At 41.2% G+C, this 14,744-nt stretch overlaps 18 non-coding genes across 18 annotated transcripts; all 18 read left to right on the top strand.

Annotated features, from left to right (window-relative positions):
- Nucleotides 1–775: 775 nt before the first annotated feature.
- TRNAK-CUU (transfer RNA lysine (anticodon CUU)) lies at nucleotides 776–848 on the top strand. The gene has a single exon. It is a non-coding gene; the product is annotated as a tRNA-Lys (tRNA).
- Nucleotides 849–1,302: 454 nt separating this feature from the next.
- Nucleotides 1,303–1,375, top strand: TRNAK-CUU (transfer RNA lysine (anticodon CUU)). Its single transcript has one exon. It is a non-coding gene; the product is annotated as a tRNA-Lys (tRNA).
- Nucleotides 1,376–2,083: 708 nt separating this feature from the next.
- TRNAK-CUU (transfer RNA lysine (anticodon CUU)) lies at nucleotides 2,084–2,156 on the top strand. Its single transcript has one exon. It is a non-coding gene; the product is annotated as a tRNA-Lys (tRNA).
- Nucleotides 2,157–3,137: 981 nt separating this feature from the next.
- TRNAK-CUU (transfer RNA lysine (anticodon CUU)) lies at nucleotides 3,138–3,210 on the top strand. The gene has a single exon. It is a non-coding gene; the product is annotated as a tRNA-Lys (tRNA).
- Nucleotides 3,211–4,191: 981 nt separating this feature from the next.
- On the top strand, nucleotides 4,192–4,264 carry TRNAK-CUU (transfer RNA lysine (anticodon CUU)). The gene has a single exon. It is a non-coding gene; the product is annotated as a tRNA-Lys (tRNA).
- An 848-nt stretch (nucleotides 4,265–5,112) lies between these two features.
- On the top strand, nucleotides 5,113–5,185 carry TRNAK-CUU (transfer RNA lysine (anticodon CUU)). The gene has a single exon. It is a non-coding gene; the product is annotated as a tRNA-Lys (tRNA).
- Nucleotides 5,186–5,918: 733 nt separating this feature from the next.
- On the top strand, nucleotides 5,919–5,991 carry TRNAK-CUU (transfer RNA lysine (anticodon CUU)). The gene has a single exon. It is a non-coding gene; the product is annotated as a tRNA-Lys (tRNA).
- Nucleotides 5,992–6,972: 981 nt separating this feature from the next.
- On the top strand, nucleotides 6,973–7,045 carry TRNAK-CUU (transfer RNA lysine (anticodon CUU)). Its single transcript has one exon. It is a non-coding gene; the product is annotated as a tRNA-Lys (tRNA).
- A 981-nt stretch (nucleotides 7,046–8,026) lies between these two features.
- Nucleotides 8,027–8,099, top strand: TRNAK-CUU (transfer RNA lysine (anticodon CUU)). Its single transcript has one exon. It is a non-coding gene; the product is annotated as a tRNA-Lys (tRNA).
- A 981-nt stretch (nucleotides 8,100–9,080) lies between these two features.
- On the top strand, nucleotides 9,081–9,153 carry TRNAK-CUU (transfer RNA lysine (anticodon CUU)). The gene has a single exon. It is a non-coding gene; the product is annotated as a tRNA-Lys (tRNA).
- A 956-nt stretch (nucleotides 9,154–10,109) lies between these two features.
- On the top strand, nucleotides 10,110–10,182 carry TRNAK-CUU (transfer RNA lysine (anticodon CUU)). The gene has a single exon. It is a non-coding gene; the product is annotated as a tRNA-Lys (tRNA).
- Nucleotides 10,183–10,636: 454 nt separating this feature from the next.
- TRNAK-CUU (transfer RNA lysine (anticodon CUU)) lies at nucleotides 10,637–10,709 on the top strand. The gene has a single exon. It is a non-coding gene; the product is annotated as a tRNA-Lys (tRNA).
- A 454-nt stretch (nucleotides 10,710–11,163) lies between these two features.
- On the top strand, nucleotides 11,164–11,236 carry TRNAK-CUU (transfer RNA lysine (anticodon CUU)). The gene has a single exon. It is a non-coding gene; the product is annotated as a tRNA-Lys (tRNA).
- Nucleotides 11,237–12,192: 956 nt separating this feature from the next.
- Nucleotides 12,193–12,265, top strand: TRNAK-CUU (transfer RNA lysine (anticodon CUU)). Its single transcript has one exon. It is a non-coding gene; the product is annotated as a tRNA-Lys (tRNA).
- Nucleotides 12,266–12,998: 733 nt separating this feature from the next.
- Nucleotides 12,999–13,071, top strand: TRNAK-CUU (transfer RNA lysine (anticodon CUU)). Its single transcript has one exon. It is a non-coding gene; the product is annotated as a tRNA-Lys (tRNA).
- Nucleotides 13,072–13,501: 430 nt separating this feature from the next.
- On the top strand, nucleotides 13,502–13,574 carry TRNAK-CUU (transfer RNA lysine (anticodon CUU)). Its single transcript has one exon. It is a non-coding gene; the product is annotated as a tRNA-Lys (tRNA).
- Nucleotides 13,575–14,028: 454 nt separating this feature from the next.
- TRNAK-CUU (transfer RNA lysine (anticodon CUU)) lies at nucleotides 14,029–14,101 on the top strand. The gene has a single exon. It is a non-coding gene; the product is annotated as a tRNA-Lys (tRNA).
- Nucleotides 14,102–14,530: 429 nt separating this feature from the next.
- TRNAK-CUU (transfer RNA lysine (anticodon CUU)) lies at nucleotides 14,531–14,603 on the top strand. The gene has a single exon. It is a non-coding gene; the product is annotated as a tRNA-Lys (tRNA).
- The last annotated feature ends 141 nt before the right edge of the window (nucleotides 14,604–14,744 follow it).

The raw sequence follows: 14,744 nt of genomic DNA, 5'->3' as shown, positions 1-14,744 counted from the left end.
TTGGGAAAACGGAGAGGTTGACTGTTGGTTGACAATACTCCTCTCTGTTTTAATGTGTGTGGTACTTGGCGCGAAGTTCATTCCAACTAAGATCGTGCATGGTGAGTATGATTTGAGCTACTGGAGTAGTAAAAACGGAAGCAAATTTTATTGTTGAAATTCAGAAGTTGTTTTCGTTTAGCTTAAACACAAAGTCATGCACACTCTTTTCGTATCATCGTCCGACATTTACTCAAAGTCACTAATTGAGGTGCAAAAACACTCTCATCAGCAGCCCGGCTAGCTCAGTCGGTAGAGCATGGGACTCTTAAGCCCAGGGTCGTGGGTTCGAGCCCTACGTTGGGCGAACACCTTTTAGACAGAATAAACAATATGAGTTAAGATGAAAGATGTTGAAATTGAGTGAAATGAGCTCTTACTCACAATGTTGGATGGTTGCCATAATTGTCTCTGATAACCAAATCACAGGAGTGAGGTTGATTATTTCTGCACGGTATAAAGATTGGGAAAACGGAGAGGTTGACTGTTGGTTGACAATACTCCTCTCTGTTTTAATGTGTGTGGTACTTGGCGCGAAGTTCATTCCAACTAAGATCGTGCATGGTAAGTATGATTTGAGCTACAGGAATGGTAAAAATGGAAGCAAATTTTATTGTTGAAATTCAGAAGTTGTTTTCGTTTAGCTTAAACACAAAGTCATCCACACTCTTTTCGTATCATCGTCCGACATTTACTCAAAGTCGCTAATTGAGGTGCAAAAACACTCTCATCAGCAGCCCGGCTAGCTCAGTCGGTAGAGCATGGGACTCTTAATCCCAGGGTCGTGGGTTCGAGCCCCACGTTGGTCGAACATCTTTTAGACAAAATAAACAATGTGAGTTACTATGAATGATGTTGAATTCCGGTGGGTGAATGTGACACGAAATTGAGTGAAATGAGTTCTTACTCACAATGTCGGATGGTTGCAATAATTGTCTCTGATAACCAAATCACAGGAGTGAGGTTGATTATTTCTGCACGGTATAAAGATTGGGAAAACGGAGAAGTTGACTGTTGGTTGACAATACTCCTCTCTGTTTTAATGTGTGTGGTACTTGGCGCGAAGTTCATTCCAACTAAGATCGTGCATGGTGAGTATGATTTGAGCTACTGGAGTAGTAAAAACGGAAGCAAATTTTATTGTTGAAATTCAGAAGTTGTTTTCGTTTAGCTTAAACACAAAGTCATGCACACTCTTTTCGTATCATCGTCCGACATTTACTCAAAGTCACTAATTGAGGTGCAAAAACACTCTCATCAGCAGCCCGGCTAGCTCAGTCGGTAGAGCATGGGACTCTTAAGCCCAGGGTCGTGGGTTCGAGCCCCACGTTGGGCGAACACCTTTTAGACAGAATAAACAATATGAGTTAAGATGAAAGATGTTGAAATTGAGTGAAATGAGCTCTTACTCACAATGTCGGATGGTTGCAATAATTGTCTCTGATAACCAAATCACAGGAGTGAGGTTGATTATTTCTGCACGGTATAAAGATTGGGAAAACGGAGAGGTTGACTGTTGGTTGACAATACTCCTCTCTGTTTTAATGTGTGTGGTACTTGGCGCGAAGTTCATTCCAACTAAGATCGTGCATGGTAAGTATGATTTGAGCTACTGGAATGGTAAAAATGGAAGCAAATTTTACTGTTGAAATTCAGAAGTTGTTTTCGTTTAGCTTAAACACAAAGTCACACAATGTCGGATGTTTGCAATAATTGTCTCTGATAACCAAATCACAGGAGTGAGGTTGATTATTTCTGCACGGAATAAAGATTGGGAAAACGGAGAGGTTGACTGTTGGTTGACAATACTCCTCTCTGTTTTAATGTGTGTGGTACTTGGCGCGAAGTTCATTCCAACTAAGATCGTGCATGGTGAGTATGATTTGAGCTAATGGAGTAGTAAAAACGGAAGCAAATTTTATTGTTGAAATTCAGAAGTTGTTTTCGTTTAGCTTAAACACAAAGTTATGCACACTCTTTTCGTATCATCGTCCGACATTTACTCAAAGTCACTAATTGAGGTGCAAAAACACTCTCATCAGCAGCCCGGCTAGCTTAGTCGGTAGAGCATGGGACTCTTAATCCCAGGGTCGTGGGTTCGAACCCCACGTTGGGCGAACATCTTTTAGACAAAATAAACAATGTGAGTTACTATGAATGATGTTGAATTCCGGTGGGTGAATGTGACACGAACTTGAGTGAAATGAGTTCTTACTCACAATGTCGGATGGCTGCAATAATTGTCTCTGATAACCAAATCACAGGAGCGAGGTTGATTATTTCTGCATGGTATTAAGATTCGGAAAACGGAGAGGTTGACTGTTGGTTGACAATACTCCTCTCTGTTTTAATGTGTGTGGTACTTGGCGCGAAGTTCCCTCCACATAAGATCGTGCATGGTAAGTATGATTTGAGCTACTCTAATAGTAAAAACGGAAGCAAATTTTATTGTTGAAATTCAGAAGTTGTTTTCGTTTAGCTTAAACACAAAGTCATGCACTGTCTTTTCGTATCACCGTCCGCCATTTACTCAAAGTCGCTAATTGAGGTGCAAAAACACTCTCATCAGCAGCCCGGCTAGCTCAGTCGGTAGAGCATGGGACTGTTCATCCCAGGGTCATGGGTTCGAGCCCCATATTGGGCGAACACCTTTTAGACAGAATAAACAATGTGAGTTACTATGAAAGATGTTGAATTCCGGTGGGTGAATGTGACACGAAATTGAGTGAAATGAGTTCTTACTCACAATGTCGGATGGTTGCAATAATTGTCTCTGATAACCAAATCACAGGAGCGAGGTTGATTATTTCTGCACGGTATAAAGATTGGGAAAACGGAGAGGTTGACTGTTAGTTGACAATACTCCTCTCTGTTTTAATGTGTGTGGTACTTGGCGCGAAGTTCATTCCAACTAAGATCGTGCATGGTAAGTATGATTTGAGCTACAGGAATGGTAAAAATGGAAGCAAATTTTATTGTTGAAATTCAGAAGTTGTTTTCGTTTAGCTTAAACACAAAGTCATCCACACTCTTTTCGTATCATCGTCCGACATTTACTCAAAGTCGCTAATTGAGGTGCAAAAACACTCTCATCAGCAGCCCGGCTAGCTCAGTCGGTAGAGCATGGGACTCTTAATCCCAGGGTCGTGGGTTCGAGCCCCACGTTGGGCGAACATCTTTTAGACAAAATAAACAATGTGAGTTACTATGAATGATGTTGAATTCCGGTGGGTGAATGTGACACGAAATTGAGTGAAATGAGTTCTTACTCACAATGTCGGATGGTTGCAATAATTGTCTCTGATAACCAAATCACAGGAGTGAGGTTGATTATTTCTGCACGGTATAAAGATTGGGAAAACGGAGAGGTTGACTGTTGGTTGACAATACTCCTCTCTGTTTTAATGTGTGTGGTACTTGGCGCGAAGTTCATTCCAACTAAGATCGTGCATGGTAAGTATGATTTGAGCTACTCTAATAGTAAAAATGGAAGCAAATTTTATTGTTGAAATTCAGAAGTTGTTTTCGTTTAGCTTAAACACAAAGTCATGCACTGTCTTTTCGTATCACCGTCCGACATTTACTCAAAGTCGCTAATTGAGGTGCAAAAACACTCTCATCAGCAGCCCGGCTAGCTCAGTCGGTAGAGCATGGGACTGTTCATCCCAGGGTCATGGGTTCGAGCCCCATATTGGGCGAACACCTTTTAGACAGAATAAACAATGTGAGTTACTATGAAAGATGTTGAATTCCGGTGGGTGAATGTGACACGAAATTGAGTGAAATGAGTTCTTACTCACAATGTCGGATGGTTGCAATAATTGTCTCTGATAACCAAATCACAGGAGCGAGGTTGATTATTTCTGCACGGTATAAAGATTGGGAAAACGGAGAGGTTGACTGTTGGTTGACAATACTCCTCTCTGTTTTAATGTGTGTGGTACTTGGCGCGAAGTTCATTCCAACTAAGATCGTGCATGGTGAGTATGATTTGAGCTAATGGAGTAGTAAAAACGGAAGCAAATTTTATTGTTGAAATTCAGAAGTTGTTTTCGTTTAGCTTAAACACAAAGTTATGCACACTCTTTTCGTATCATCGTCCGACATTTACTCAAAGTCACTAATTGAGGTGCAAAAACACTCTCATCAGCAGCACGGCTAGCTCAGTCGGTAGAGCATGGGACTCTTAATCCCAGGGTCGTGGGTTCGAGCCCCACGTTGGGCGAACATCTTTTAGACAAAATAAACAATGTGAGTTACTATGAATGATGTTGAATTCCGGTGGGTGAATGTGACACGAACTTGAGTGAAATGAGTTCTTACTCACAATGTCGGATGGCTGCAATAATTGTCTCTGATAACCAAATCACAGGAGCGAGGTTGATTATTTCTGCATGGTATTAAGATTCGGAAAACGGAGAGGTTGACTGTTGGTTGACAATACTCCTCTCTGTTTTAATGTGTGTGGTACTTGGCGCGAAGTTCCCTCCACATAAGATCGTGCATGGTGAGTATGATTTGAGCTACTCTAATAGTAAAAACGGAAGCAAATTTTATTGTTGAAATTCAGAAGTTGTTTTCGTTTAGCTTAAACACAAAGCCATGCACTGTCTTTTCGTATCACCGTCCGCCATTTACTCAAAGTCGCTAATTGAGGTGCAAAAACACTCTCATCAGCAGCCCGGCTAGCTCAGTCGGTAGAGCATGGGACTGTTCATCCCAGGGTCATGGGTTCGAGCCCCATATTGGGCGAACACCTTTTAGACAGAATAAACAATGTGAGTTACTATGAAAGATGTTGAATTCCGGTGGGTGAATGTGACACGAAATTGAGTGAAATGAGTTCTTACTCACAATGTCGGATGGTTGCAATAATTGTCTCTGATAACCAAATCACAGGAGTGAGGTTGATTTGAGCTACAGGAATGGTAAAAATGGAAGCAAATTTTATTGTTGAAATTCAGAAGTTGTTTTCGTTTAGCTTAAACACAAAGTCATCCACACTCTTTTCGTATCATCGTCCGACATTTACTCAAAGTCGCTAATTGAGGTGCAAAAACACTCTCATCAGCAGCCCGGCTAGCTCAGTCGGTAGAGCATGGGACTCTTAATCCCAGGGTCGTGGGTTCGAGCCCCACGTTGGGCGAACATCTTTTAGACAAAATAAACAATGTGAGTTACTATGAATGATGTTGAATTCCGGTGGGTGAATGTGACACGAAATTGAGTGAAATGAGCTCTTACTCATAATGTCGGATGGTTGCAATAATTGTCTCTGATAACCAAATCACAGGAGTGAGGTTGATTATTTCTGCACGGTATAAAGATTGGGAAAACGGAGAGGTTGACTGTTGGTTGACAATACTCCTCTCTGTTTTAATGTGTGTGGTACTTGGCGCGAAGTTCATTCCAACTAAGATCGTGCATGGTAAGTATGATTTGAGCTACTGGAATGGTAAAAATGGAAGCAAATTTTACTGTTGAAATTCAGAAGTTGTTTTCGTTTAGCTTAAACACAAAGTCACACAATGTCGGATGTTTGCAATAATTGTCTCTGATAACCAAATCACAGGAGTGAGGTTGATTATTTCTGCACGGTATAAAGATTGGGAAAACGGAGAGGTTGACTGTTGGTTGACAATACTCCTCTCTGTTTTAATGTGTGTGGTACTTGGCGCGAAGTTCATTCCAACTAAGATCGTGCATGGTGAGTATGATTTGAGCTAATGGAGTAGTAAAAACGGAAGCAAATTTTATTGTTGAAATTCAGAAGTTGTTTTCGTTTAGCTTAAACACAAAGTTATGCACACTCTTTTCGTATCATCGTCCGACATTTACTCAAAGTCACTAATTGAGGTGCAAAAACACTCTCATCAGCAGCCCGGCTAGCTTAGTCGGTAGAGCATGGGACTCTTAATCCCAGGGTCGTGGGTTCGAACCCCACGTTGGGCGAACATCTTTTAGACAAAATAAACAATGTGAGTTACTATGAATGATGTTGAATTCCGGTGGGTGAATGTGACACGAACTTGAGTGAAATGAGTTCTTACTCACAATGTCGGATGGCTGCAATAATTGTCTCTGATAACCAAATCACAGGAGCGAGGTTGATTATTTCTGCATGGTATTAAGATTCGGAAAACGGAGAGGTTGACTGTTGGTTGACAATACTCCTCTCTGTTTTAATGTGTGTGGTACTTGGCGCGAAGTTCCCTCCACGTAAGATCGTGCATGGTAAGTATGATTTGAGCTACTCTAATAGTAAAAACGGAAGCAAATTTTATTGTTGAAATTCAGAAGTTGTTTTCGTTTAGCTTAAACACAAAGTCATGCACTGTCTTTTCGTATCACCGTCCGCCATTTACTCAAAGTCGCTAATTGAGGTGCAAAAACACTCTCATCAGCAGCCCGGCTAGCTCAGTCGGTAGAGCATGGGACTGTTCATCCCAGGGTCATGGGTTCGAGCCCCATATTGGGCGAACACCTTTTAGACAGAATAAACAATGTGAGTTACTATGAAAGATGTTGAATTCCGGTGGGTGAATGTGACACGAAATTGAGTGAAATGAGTTCTTACTCACAATGTCGGATGGTTGCAATAATTGTCTCTGATAACCAAATCACAGGAGCGAGGTTGATTATTTCTGCACGGTATAAAGATTGGGAAAACGGAGAGGTTGACTGTTAGTTGACAATACTCCTCTCTGTTTTAATGTGTGTGGTACTTGGCGCGAAGTTCATTCCAACTAAGATCGTGCATGGTAAGTATGATTTGAGCTACAGGAATGGTAAAAATGGAAGCAAATTTTATTGTTGAAATTCAGAAGTTGTTTTCGTTTAGCTTAAACACAAAGTCATCCACACTCTTTTCGTATCATCGTCCGACATTTACTCAAAGTCGCTAATTGAGGTGCAAAAACACTCTCATCAGCAGCCCGGCTAGCTCAGTCGGTAGAGCATGGGACTCTTAATCCCAGGGTCGTGGGTTCGAGCCCCACGTTGGGCGAACATCTTTTAGACAAAATAAACAATGTGAGTTACTATGAATGATGTTGAATTCCGGTGGGTGAATGTGACACGAAATTGAGTGAAATGAGTTCTTACTCACAATGTCGGATGGTTGCAATAATTGTCTCTGATAACCAAATCACAGGAGTGAGGTTGATTATTTCTGCACGGTATAAAGATTGGGAAAACGGAGAGGTTGACTGTTGGTTGACAATACTCCTCTCTGTTTTAATGTGTGTGGTACTTGGCGCGAAGTTCATTCCAACTAAGATCGTGCATGGTAAGTATGATTTGAGCTACTCTAATAGTAAAAATGGAAGCAAATTTTATTGTTGAAATTCAGAAGTTGTTTTCGTTTAGCTTAAACACAAAGTCATGCACTGTCTTTTCGTATCACCGTCCGACATTTACTCAAAGTCGCTAATTGAGGTGCAAAAACACTCTCATCAGCAGCCCGGCTAGCTCAGTCGGTAGAGCATGGGACTGTTCATCCCAGGGTCATGGGTTCGAGCCCCATATTGGGCGAACACCTTTTAGACAGAATAAACAATGTGAGTTACTATGAAAGATGTTGAATTCCGGTGGGTGAATGTGACACGAAATTGAGTGAAATGAGTTCTTACTCACAATGTCGGATGGTTGCAATAATTGTCTCTGATAACCAAATCACAGGAGCGAGGTTGATTATTTCTGCACGGTATAAAGATTGGGAAAACGGAGAGGTTGACTGTTGGTTGACAATACTCCTCTCTGTTTTAATGTGTGTGGTACTTGGCGCGAAGTTCATTCCAACTAAGATCGTGCATGGTGAGTATGATTTGAGCTAATGGAGTAGTAAAAACGGAAGCAAATTTTATTGTTGAAATTCAGAAGTTGTTTTCGTTTAGCTTAAACACAAAGTTATGCACACTCTTTTCGTATCATCGTCCGACATTTACTCAAAGTCACTAATTGAGGTGCAAAAACACTCTCATCAGCAGCACGGCTAGCTCAGTCGGTAGAGCATGGGACTCTTAATCCCAGGGTCGTGGGTTCGAGCCCCACGTTGGGCGAACATCTTTTAGACAAAATAAACAATGTGAGTTACTATGAATGATGTTGAATTCCGGTGGGTGAATGTGACACGAACTTGAGTGAAATGAGTTCTTACTCACAATGTCGGATGGCTGCAATAATTGTCTCTGATAACCAAATCACAGGAGCGAGGTTGATTATTTCTGCATGGTATTAAGATTCGGAAAACGGAGAGGTTGACTGTTGGTTGACAATACTCCTCTCTGTTTTAATGTGTGTGGTACTTGGCGCGAAGTTCCCTCCACATAAGATCGTGCATGGTGAGTATGATTTGAGCTACTCTAATAGTAAAAACGGAAGCAAATTTTATTGTTGAAATTCAGAAGTTGTTTTCGTTTAGCTTAAACACAAAGCCATGCACTGTCTTTTCGTATCACCGTCCGCCATTTACTCAAAGTCGCTAATTGAGGTGCAAAAACACTCTCATCAGCAGCCCGGCTAGCTCAGTCGGTAGAGCATGGGACTGTTCATCCCAGGGTCATGGGTTCGAGCCCCATATTGGGCGAACACCTTTTAGACAGAATAAACAATGTGAGTTACTATGAAAGATGTTGAATTCCGGTGGGTGAATGTGACACGAAATTGAGTGAAATGAGTTCTTACTCACAATGTCGGATGGTTGCAATAATTGTCTCTGATAACCAAATCACAGGAGTGAGGTTGATTATTTCTGCACGGTATAAAGATTGGGAAAACGGAGAGGTTGACTGTTGGTTGACAATACTCCTCTCTGTTTTAATGTGTGTGGTACTTGGCGCGAAGTTCATTCCAACTAAGATCGTGCATGGTAAGTATGATTTGAGCTACAGGAATGGTAAAAATGGAAGCAAATTTTATTGTTGAAATTCAGAAGTTGTTTTCGTTTAGCTTAAACACAAAGTCATCCACACTCTTTTCGTATCATCGTCCGACATTTACTCAAAGTCGCTAATTGAGGTGCAAAAACACTCTCATCAGCAGCCCGGCTAGCTCAGTCGGTAGAGCATGGGACTCTTAATCCCAGGGTCGTGGGTTCGAGCCCCACGTTGGGCGAACATCTTTTAGACAAAATAAACAATGTGAGTTACTATGAATGATGTTGAATTCCGGTGGGTGAATGTGACACGAAATTGAGTGAAATGAGTTCTTACTCACAATGTCGGATGGTTGCAATAATTGTCTCTGATAACCAAATCACAGGAGTGAGGTTGATTATTTCTGCACGGTATAAAGATTGGGAAAACGGAGAGGTTGACTGTTGGTTGACAATACTCCTCTCTGTTTTAATGTGTGTGGTACTTGGCGCGAAGTTCATTCCAACTAAGATCGTGCATGGTGAGTATGATTTGAGCTACTGGAGTAGTAAAAACGGAAGCAAATTTTATTGTTGAAATTCAGAAGTTGTTTTCGTTTAGCTTAAACACAAAGTCATGCACACTCTTTTTGTATCATCGTCCGACATTTACTCAAAGTCACTAATTGAGGTGCAAAAACACTCTCATCAGCAGCCCGGCTAGCTCAGTCGGTAGAGCATGGGACTCTTAAGCCCAGGGTCGTGGGTTCGAGCCCCACGTTAGGCGAACACCTTTTAGACAGAATATACAATATGAGTTAAGATGAAAGATGTTGAAATTGAGTGAAATGAGCTCTTACTCACAATGTCGGATGGTTGCAATAATTGTCTCTGATAACCAAATCACAGGAGTGAGGTTGATTATTTCTGCACGGTATAAAGATTGGGAAAACGGAGAGGTTGACTGTTGGTTGACAATACTCCTCTCTGTTTTAATGTGTGTGGTACTTGGCGCGAAGTTCATTCCAACTAAGATCGTGCATGGTAAGTATGATTTGAGCTACAGGAATGGTAAAAATGGAAGCAAATTTTATTGTTGAAATTCAGAAGTTGTTTTCGTTTAGCTTAAACACAAAGTCATCCACACTCTTTTCGTATCATCGTCCGACATTTACTCAAAGTCGCTAATTGAGGTGCAAAAACACTCTCATCAGCAGCCCGGCTAGCTCAGTCGGTAGAGCATGGGACTCTTAATCCCAGGGTCGTGGGTTCGAGCCCCACGTTGGGAGAACATCTTTTAGACAAAATAAACAATGTGAGTTACTATGAATGATGTTGAATTCCGGTGGGTGAATGTGACACGAAATTGAGTGAAATGAGTTCTTACTCACAATGTCGGATGGTTGCAATAATTGTCTCTGATAACCAAATCACAGGAGTGAGGTTGATTATTTCTGCACGGTATAAAGATTGGGAAAACGGAGAGGTTGACTGTTGGTTGACAATACTCCTCTCTGTTTTAATGTGTGTGGTACTTGGCGCGAAGTTCATTCCAACTAAGATCGTGCATGGTAAGTATGATTTGAGCTACAGGAATGGTAAAAATGGAAGCAAATTTTATTGTTGAAATTCAGAAGTTGTTTTCGTTTAGCTTAAACACAAAGTCATCCACACTCTTTTCGTATCATCGTCCGACATTTACTCAAAGTCGCTAATTGAGGTGCAAAAACACTCTCATCAGCAGCCCGGCTAGCTCAGTCGGTAGAGCATGGGACTCTTAATCCCAGGGTCGTGGGTTCGAGCCCCACGTTGGGCGAACATCTTTTAGACAAAATAAACAATGTGAGTTACTATGAATGATGTTGAATTCCGGTGGGTGAATGTGACACGAAATTGAATGAAATGAGTTCTTACTCACAATGTCGGATGGTTGCAATAATTGTCTCTGATAACCAAATCACAGGAGTGAGGTTGATTATTTCTGCACGGTATAAAGATTGGGAAAACGGAGAGGTTGACTGTTGGTTGACAATACTCCTCTCTGTTTTAATGTGTGTGGTACTTGGCGCGAAGTTCATTCCAACTAAGATCGTGCATGGTAAGTATGATTTGAGCTACAGGAATGGTAAAAATGGAAGCAAATTTTATTGTTGAAATTCAGAAGTTGTTTTCGTTTAGCTTAAACACAAAGTCATCCACACTCTTTTCGTATCATCGTCCGACATTTACTCAAAGTCGCTAATTGAGGTGCAAAAACACTCTCATCAGCAGCCCGGCTAGCTCAGTCGGTAGAGCATGGGACTCTTAATCCCAGGGTCGTGGGTTCGAGCCCCACGTTGGGCGAACATCTTTTAGACAAAATAAACAATGTGAGTTACTATGAATGATGTTGAATTCCGGTGGGTGAATGTGACACGAAATTGAGTGAAATGAGTTCTTACTCACAATGTCGGATGGTTGCAATAATTGTCTCTGATAACCAAATCACAGGAGTGAGGTTGATTATTTCTGCACGGTATAAAGATTGGGAAAACGGAGAGGTTGACTGTTGGTTGACAATACTCCTCTCTGTTTTAATGTGTGTGGTACTTGGCGCGAAGTTCATTCCAACTAAGATCGTGCATGGTGAGTATGATTTGAGCTACTGGAGTAGTAAAAACGGAAGCAAATTTTATTGTTGAAATTCAGAAGTTGTTTTTGTTTAGCTTAAACACAAAGTCATGCACACTCTTTTCGTATCATCGTCCGACATTTACTCAAAGTCACTAATTGAGGTGCAAAAACACTCTCATCAGCAGCCCGGCTAGCTCAGTCGGTAGAGCATGGGACTCTTAAGCCCAGGGTCGTGGGTTCGAGCCCCACGTTAGGCGAACACCTTTTAGACAGAATATACAATATGAGTTAAGATGAAAGATGTTGAAATTGAGTGAAATGAGCTCTTACTCACAATGTCGGATGGTTGCAATAATTGTCTCTGATAACCAAATCACAGGAGTGAGGTTGATTATTTCTGCACGGTATAAAGATTGGGAAAACGGAGAGGTTGACTGTTGGTTGACAATACTCCTCTCTGTTTTAATGTGTGTGGTACTTGGCGCGAAGTTCATTCCAACTAAGATCGTGCATGGTAAGTATGATTTGAGCTACAGGAATGGTAAAAATGGAAGCAAATTTTATTGTTGAAATTCAGAAGTTGTTTTCGTTTAGCTTAAACACAAAGTCATCCACACTCTTTTCGTATCATCGTCCGACATTTACTCAAAGTCGCTAATTGAGGTGCAAAAACACTCTCATCAGCAGCCCGGCTAGCTCAGTCGGTAGAGCATGGGACTCTTAATCCCAGGGTCGTGGGTTCGAGCCCCACGTTGGGCGAACATCTTTTAGACAAAATAAACAATGTGAGTTACTATGAATGATGTTGAATTCCGGTGGGTGAATGTGACACGAAATTGAATGAAATGAGTTCTTACTCACAATGTCGGATGGTTGCAATAATTGTCTCTGATAACCAAATCACAGGAGTGAGGTTGATTATTTCTGCACGGTATAAAGATTGGGAAAACGGAGAGGTTGACTGTTGGTTGACAATACTCCTCTCTGTTTTAATGTGTGTGGTTCTTGGCGCGAAGTTCATTCCAACTAAGATCGTGCATGGTAAGTATGATTTGAGCTACTGGAATGGTAAAAATGGAAGCAAATTTTACTGTTGAAATTCAGAAGTTGTTTTCGTTTAGCTTAAACACAAAGTCACACAATGTCGGATGTTTGCAATAATTGTCTCTGATAACCAAATCACAGGAGTGAGGTTGATTATTTCTGCACGGTATAAAGATTGGGAAAACGGAGAGGTTGACTGTTGGTTGACAATATTCCTCTCTGTTTTAATGTGTGTGGTACTTGGCGCGAAGTTCATTCCAACTAAGATCGTGCATGGTAAGTATGATTTGAGCTACTGGAATGGTAAAAATGGAAGCAAATTTTGTTGTTGAAATTCAGAAGTTGTTTTCGTTTAGCTTAAACACAAAGTCATGCACACTCTTTTCGTATCATCGTCCGACATTTACTCAAAGTCGCTAATTGAGGTGCAAAAACACTCTCATCGGCAGCCCGGCTAGCTCAGTCGGTAGAGCATGGGACTCTTAATCCCAGGGTCGTGGGTTCGAGCCCCACGTTGGGCGAACGCCTTTTAGACAGAATAAACAATGTGAGTTACGATGAAAGATGTTGAAATTGAGTGAAATGAGCTCTTACTCACAATGTCGGATGTTTGCAATAATTGTCTCTGATAACCAAATCACAGGAGTGAGGTTGATTATTTCTGCACGGTATAAAGATTGGGAAAACGGAGAGGTTGACTGTATGGTTGACAATACTCCTCTCTGTTTTAATGTGTGTGGTACTTGGCGCGAAGTTCATTCCAACTAAGATCGTGCATGGTAAGTATGATTTGAGCTACAGGAATGGTAAAAATGGAAGCAAATTTTATTGTTGAAATTCCGAAGTTGTTTTCGTTTAGCTTAAACACAAAGTCATGCACACTCTTTTCGTATCATCGTCCGACATTTACTCAAAGTCGCTAATTGAGGTGCAAAAACACTCTCATGAGCAGCCCGGCTAGCTCAGTCGGTAGAGCATGGGACTCTTAATCCCAGGATCGTGGGTTCGAGCCCCACGTTGGGCGAACATATTTTAGACAAAATAAACAATGTGAGTTACTATGAATGATGTTGAATTCCGGTGGGTGAATGTGACACGAAATTGAGTGAAATGAGTTCTTACTCACAATGTCGGATGGTTGCAATAATTGTCTCTGATAACCAAATCACAGGAGTGAGGTTGATTATTTCTGCACGGTATAAAGATTGGGAAAACGGAGAGGTTGACTGTTGGTTGACAATACTCCTCTCTGTTTTAATGTGTGTGGTACTTGGCGCGAAGTTCATTCCAACTAATATCGTGCATGGTAAGTATGATTTGAGCTACTGGAATGGTAAAAATGGAAGCAAATTTTACTGTTGAAATTCAGAAGTTGTTTTCGTTTAGCTTAAACACAAAGTCATGCACACTCTTTTCGTATCATCGTCCGACATTTACTCAAAGTCGCTAATTGAGGTGTAAAAACACTATCATCAGCAGCCCGGCTAGCTCAGTCGGTAGAGCATGGGACTCTTAATCCCAGGGTCGTGGGTTCGAGCCCCACGTTGGGCGAACGCCTTTTAGACAGAATAAACAATGTGAGTTACGATGAAAGATGTTGAAATTGAGTGAAATGAGCTCTTACTCACAATGTCGGATGTTTGCAATAATTGTCTCTGATAACCAAATCACAGGAGTGAGGTTGATTATTTCTGCACGGTATAAAGATTGGGAAAACGGAGAGGTTGACTGTTGGTTGACAATATTCCTCTCTGTTTTAATGTGTGTGGTACTTGGCGCGAAGTTCATTCCAACTAAGATCGTGCATGGTGAGTTTGATTTGAGCTACTGGAGTAGTAAAAACGGAAGCAAATTTTATTGTAGAAATTCAGAAGTTGTTTTCGTTTAGCTTAAACACAAAGTCATGCACACTCTTTTCGTATCATCGTCCGACATTTACTCAAAGTCACTAATTGAGGTGCAAAAACACTCTCATCACCAGCCCGGCTAGCTCAGTCGGTAGAGCATGGGATTCTTAATCCCAGGGTCGTGGGTTCGAGCCCCACGTTGGGCGATCATCTTTTAGACAAAATAAACAATGTGAGTTACTATGAATGATGTTGAATTCCGGTGGGTGAATGTGACACGAAATTGAGTGAAATGAGTTCTTACTCACAATGTCGGATGGTTGCAATAATTGTCTCTGATAACCAAA

This window comes from Saccoglossus kowalevskii, chromosome 19 (genome assembly GCF_978046115.1).
Source record: "Saccoglossus kowalevskii chromosome 19, keSacKowa6.1, whole genome shotgun sequence".
NCBI classification, from domain to species: Eukaryota; Metazoa; Hemichordata; class Enteropneusta; family Harrimaniidae; genus Saccoglossus; species Saccoglossus kowalevskii.
The sequence above is the reverse complement of the archived record's forward strand: the minus strand, read 5'-3'. Positions and strand labels throughout refer to the sequence as shown.